Here is a 6,230-nt window from a genome sequence, read left to right as displayed (position 1 = left end):
CCTCCCCCCTCTGAATAAGCATTTATTGCAAAACAGGAAATGACGACCTTTGTTTAGGAAGCAAAAAGAAATGTGCAAACAATACCCTGCTATAGGACTTTAAACTCGATCGCTTCATGCGGCTGACTTTGTAGAAGGAGAGCGTTGGAAGGATATTTCCAATGTAACCAATGTGGTGATGGATACAATATTATTGGATCAATATTATCACTATAATGTGACTTATTCCTGATGGACGGAGTATACATTTTGTTGTTTGTCTAGAGGCAGAGATGGCGTATCTTAACCACTTCAGTTCTGGAAGATTTACTCCCCCCCCCCCCTTCCTGACCAGGCTATTTTTTTGCGATACGGCACTGCGTTAGTTTAACTGACAATTGCTCAGTCGTGCGATGTTGTACATAAATAAAATTGACGTCCTTTTTTCCCCACAAATAGAGCTTTCCTTCGGTGGTATTTGATCACCTCTGCAGTTTTTATTTTTTTGCGCTATAAACAAAAAAAAGAGCGACAATTTAAAAAAAAAAAAAAAAAAACAATAATTTTTTACTTTCTGCTATAAAACATATCCAAAAAAAAAAAAAAAAATCTAATTTATTCATCAATTTAGGCCAATATGTATTCTGCTACATATTTTTGGTGAATAAAATCCCAATAAGCATATGGTGATTGGTTTGCGCATAAGTTATACTGTAGCCACTACAAACTATGAGATATATTTATGTAATTTTTTTAAATACAAATTTCTTTTACTACTTAATGGCGGCGATTAGCGACTTATAGCGGAACTGCGATATTGCGGGCGGATAAATTGGACACAAAGTGACACTTTTTGGGGGACCGGTGACACTAATACAGTGGTCAGTGCTAAAAATATGCACTGTCACTGTACTAATGACACTGGTTGGGAAGAAGTTAACATCAGGGGTGATTAAAGGGTTAACTGTGTGCCTAGCTAGTGTTTTACCTCTGTGTGGGAGGTCTTTTTACTAATGAAAGGCAATAGATCCATGTCCCTGCTTTGCAAGAACACAGGAACAATGCTTTCTATACTGACAGAATGGTGATCTGCCTTGTTTACATAGAAAGACTGTCGTTCTGCCTGTCTACAGAATGATCATGAGTACCAGCGGACATCCCCACTGATCGGCTTCCGCTGTGCACAAGTACAGCGGGAGTGAGCCCATGGTGGTGCGCATTTGCGCCCAATACCCCAGACATGCAGGATCATGTATATATACATGATCCTGCGCAGTGTGGCTGCCATGTAGCAGTAAATCTGCTATGGGGCAGTCGGCAAGTGGTTGTAAAGTTTTTTTCCCTTATACCTAGTGGCCCTGAAGGAGCTGGGCCTCTTGGCTCCTCCTCTTCTTTCGGTGGCCCCATAGTAAGTCAGTTTGCTATGGGGGGCGCACCTTCAGGTTTGATCCGGAGTCAGGCAATGTCGGTCTATTGACAAAGCTCAGCTCCGCCCCCTGCTCCCTGTTCACAGGATTTGACAGCAATGACTCCTGTTAGGAATTCTGTATATATCCCTACAGAACAAACAGTGCCCAGTCCACATGGGCTTTGCTGCTTAACTGCGACAGGAAAAGGAACTGTATTCAGGGAAAGGACATAGATTTTAACCATAGATACAAACTTATAAACACTGCCATCTACTGACTGATGTAGTAGTTGCATAAAATACATGAACAATGTATTTCAACACCTCCACTCAACAGCTACTCCTTATATTAGTCCCATTGCAAATCTCAGTTCTATAAATCTGCTTCTTCTAAGCGGTTTTGTCAAATTTTCAAATATCAGTTTTGTTGTAGCTATGGTATTGCCCATTTTCTTTTTATTTCTGTTGCAGTATCTTGCACTGTTGCTGTAGCAGGTTATTGCTGGGCTCTCAGGTTTCTCTTGGTGGGTGTCTGGGCCCATAACCTGTTAGTAATTCTGTATATAGCCCTAAAGAAAAAACAGACCGTGCACGGTCCACATGGGCTTTGCTGCTTAACTGGAGACAGGAAGCAGGAAACTTTATTCAGGGAAAGGACATAGAGTTTAACCATAGATACTGTAGATATACTTATACTAAGTGTCTGTCTTTGGGCTTGCAGTTGAAGATATTGATAGTATTGTTTAGGGGACAGTAGATACTCAGAACATAGCTGACCATATGTTTTGAGGATTGCACCAGTAAATGGGGAAATATACAAAATACTCCTCTGCTTCCAAGTAAAAAATTCTTTCTGTTTACAAATTTCAGGATAGTTAGGATTGTGCCTCGGGGGGGGGGGGGGGGGGGGGGGGGGGGGGGTGGGGGGGGGTGTAAATTAGAAAATGCAGTAAAAATCACACCTTTAAATAAAATGGTAAAAATCATACAACTGGTAAATGTAGTCAAAACAGAGCCAGGGTTCAGTAGTCAAATCGGGTAGTCAGAACAAGCCATATAATCAAGAAGCCAGAGATCAGCGTAGTCGGAGGCAGTAGACAGGATCAGGAACCAGGAGGGACCTCAGCCAGGCAAGTCTTCAACAGGAACACAGCAGAGAGTCACTAGATATGTTGACCAAGGCGAAGGCATTGAAAAAATGAATCAGGCAGTGTAAATAGCCAGAAGGCTTGCTGCGGGCTTGACTGACGAGCAGGAGATGATCAAACAGGTGAGCCACTGTAGAACGATGAGTACTGGCCATCATCTGACAGCTGAGCAACCTGAGCACAGAGAAGGAAGGACTGAGAGCCCAGCCCTGACACCTCTATACTCTCCAGGGAAGATCAGCTGTAGGGGGAGGAGGAGGGAAGACTCGGCAAGTCCATCTCTAGGTAGGAGACAGCTGTCAGGTCAGGATTGGAGGCAGTGACCATTCTAGAGGCCAAATCTGAACTGTTTTGAATACCCAAACCAGCTAGCTGCTGCAAACTGGGAAGCCAGAAAATACATTTTGGGATGTGGGACCAATAGCCCTCCTCTGTTCTGTCCTTACCAGTGGTGGCCTGTGCATTGTGGGCGCACAATCACCGCCCCCCCTATCCCTGCTGCCGCCTCCTTATCCATGCACCCGGCCCCTTTCAGGACGCCGGACTTATGGCTTCCTATGGCGGGGGCGGGAGAGGGTGTATTTTTTTGAAGCACTGATTAGAGCCAGATCCATCTGTGGGGGGGTGTTGTGTTAGCGTTGTGTCCCCGCGATCCACCACTCGTGCGGGGGGTTTTATGTCAGTGTTGTGTCCCGCAATCCACTCGCGCATGGGGGGTGATCAGCATTGTGTCCCGCAATCCACTCGCGGGGGGTCAGCGGTGTGTCCCCGCGATCCACTCACGCGGGGGGGGGGGTGTCAGCGGTGTGTCCCCGCGATCCACCTCGAGCAGGGGGGTATGGGGTGTTAGTGGTGTGTCCCCGCGATCCACTTGCGCGGGGGGGTATGGGGTGTGAGCGTTGTGTCCCGCGATCCACTCGCGGGGGGGGTGTCAGTGGTGTGTCCCGCGATCCACTCAAGCGGGGGGATATGGGGTGTTAGTGGTGTGTCCCGCGATCCACTCGCGCGGGGGTATGAGGTGTCAGTGGTGTGTTCCGCGATCCACTCGCGTGGGGGGGTGTCAGCGGTGTGTCCCGCGATCCATCCGTGGAGGGATGTTTCATATTCCCATCGCACACGTTACTGGTATAAGCTCTTAAAGGTCGGGTGCTGCAGCAACAACCAGCTGGATACTGGTCAAGTCACAATGTAGATATTTGCCAGCACACCAAGGATCAGCACACGGTGTCATCCAAACGGTTTAATTTATTGCATGATCACAACACAAAAGGTGCAACATTTCGGAGTCGCGCAGGACCCCCTTCGTCAGGCATGTGAGGGGGGGTGTGAGGGGGGTGTCCCGGGAGGGAGACTGGCAGCATTTGATGGGCACACTGGGAGCATATGATGGGCACACTGGCTGCATTTGATGGGGCACACTGGCAGCATATGATGGGGCAGACTGGCAGCATTTGATGGGCACACTGGCAGCATATGATGGGCACACTGGCATCGTATGATGGGCACACTGGCAAGCGTTTGATGGGCACACTGGCAGCGTTTGATGGGCACACTGGCAGCGTATGATGGCTCAGTGGCAGCGTTTGATTGGGCACACTGGCAGCATATGATGGGCACACTGGCAGCATTTGATGGGCACAGTGGCAGCGTTTGATGGGCACAGTGGCAGCGTTTGATGGGCACCAGTGGCAGGCAATTGATGATTTTTTTTTCAAAAAAAAAAATCCGCCCCCCCAAAAATTTTGAGCACCAGCCGCCACTGGTCCTTACCATATTGTAAAGTGATCAGACTAATTTGTCCCTTCCATATAAGGTCCCTAAATTGTGAGTCTATGCTCCTGAACCATTTTTGGGAGATCCATATCGGGGAGTTATGGAAGATGTATAAGAGCTGCAGGGCCAAGATCATTTTTATTAAGTTAACTCGCCCTACTACAGAGAGAGGTAGTTTGCACCAGCTTTGGCTTTTCAATTTTGTGTTGTCCAGCAAAGGTCCTAAGTTCAGCTGGAGGTAGCTAGAGGGCAATGGGGACACCACCACTCCAAGATGTTTAAAGTAAGTAAGCTATAGGAATTTGACTTGCATTGGCAGGGAGAGGTACAGCCAGGGGGTTCAAAGGCATGAGAACAGATTTAGTCCAGTTTATTGTGAATCCAGAAAATTCAACAAATCTGTGAATGGTCTCTATCACGGTTTGCCAAGAAGCCAGTGGTGTCACCCAGGTGTAGCAATGCGTTGTCCGCATACACAGAGATTTTCTCCTCCATTGGGCCTCTTTAAAAACCTACAATGTCGTGATCTCTGCGAGTGAGGATTGCCAAAGGCTCACTGCTAGCGCAAACATTCAAATCTGAAAACTTCAAATTTGAATTAAAAAAATTATTCAAATTTAAAAACTATTCAAATTCTAAAACTATTTGAATTCAAAAACTTTTTGAGTTTGAAAACTTTTCCAATTCGAAAACTATTTGAAAATCGCAAACTATTCTAAAACTATTTTCGAAGTCCGTCCGATTTTTTATTTTTTTTCTTTATTTCGGATTTGTTGAAATTCAGTACTATTGTAAATTCGGAAATTCGAATACATCTGAATTTCTGAAAAACAAAAATTTGTCCTGAATTTCAATTCGGAACGAAATGAACTGCACATGTCTAAAATCAACCCCACTGCCTCTTTTCTGCAGTGGATAGGTCCACGGAAATATATGGAGACTGGCTTGGATCCAGTTACTATGTGCGGTAGGGGGTAGGTGTCATGACCTTGCAGCAATACATTCATGACCTGTCTGTCTCTTACCTGGTCTGTGTATCAGCCTTGAGGCTTGTACTCTCACACCTGCATGCTTAAGTAATCTTCCCTCTGTGTGGCTCCACCCCTAGCCTCAACAGGAACCACTATTTAACACCGTATTCTCCAAAGCCTGCCTTGCCGTGCAATATTGTGTGTTTGGCTTCCTGTTTGCCGTGTGCTCTAAGTTTGTCTCTGTCTCTGTTACCGATCTTGGCGCGTTCTCGACTATCCCTGTTTGCCTGTGACCCTGACTTTTGGTGTGTTCTCTGTTATCTTTGTCTGCTAGTCGCCCCGACATTTGGCTACCTCCTTACTATCCCTTGCTGTCCTGGGCTGCTGTTTCCTCTCCATCCTCCTGTAGCCTACAACCTGGAGCCAGTTGCAGCCCAGTCCATCCTCACCACTAGAGGCTCTGGTGAACACCTGCTGGCTCTTAGACTCCGCGCCCTGGGGAATCTATGCTCTAACTCACTGTGGGATCCGTGTTGGTGCTCCAGGGGACCTGTGAGTAAGAAAGGGTTTCCGCGCTCACGGACTCAGGTGTGCAGCCTCCCCTTAGACAACCCCCCCCTGGGGGGTGACTTATAGTATAGAGAATTTTTAAAATAGGGGTAAGTGGCGCTACCTCTATTGGGGTATCTGTTGTGATAAATTATGCTAAATGTGCAACTAAGAGCAACCACGTCAACAAGGAAACTTTTAGTTAGTGAATGTGTCCCCACCTATTGTGTGAAAAGGGATCTAACCTGTAGAAGTCCCCTCTACAGTTGGTGTAGTGAAACAATTATTAATCATTACATACAAAGTGAGAGCTCATAAAGCCAAAAGGCGTACGTTAATACCCTTCATCCATCAAAAGATTAGTGGTGATGAGAGGTGTATTAAATCTTAAATCAATACTCC

The sequence above is a fragment of the Aquarana catesbeiana genome, linkage group LG01 (genome assembly GCF_042186555.1).
Source record: "Aquarana catesbeiana isolate 2022-GZ linkage group LG01, ASM4218655v1, whole genome shotgun sequence".
NCBI lineage: Eukaryota > Metazoa > Chordata > Amphibia > Anura > Ranidae > Aquarana > Aquarana catesbeiana.
The sequence above is the reverse complement of the archived record's forward strand: the minus strand, read 5'-3'. Positions refer to the sequence as shown.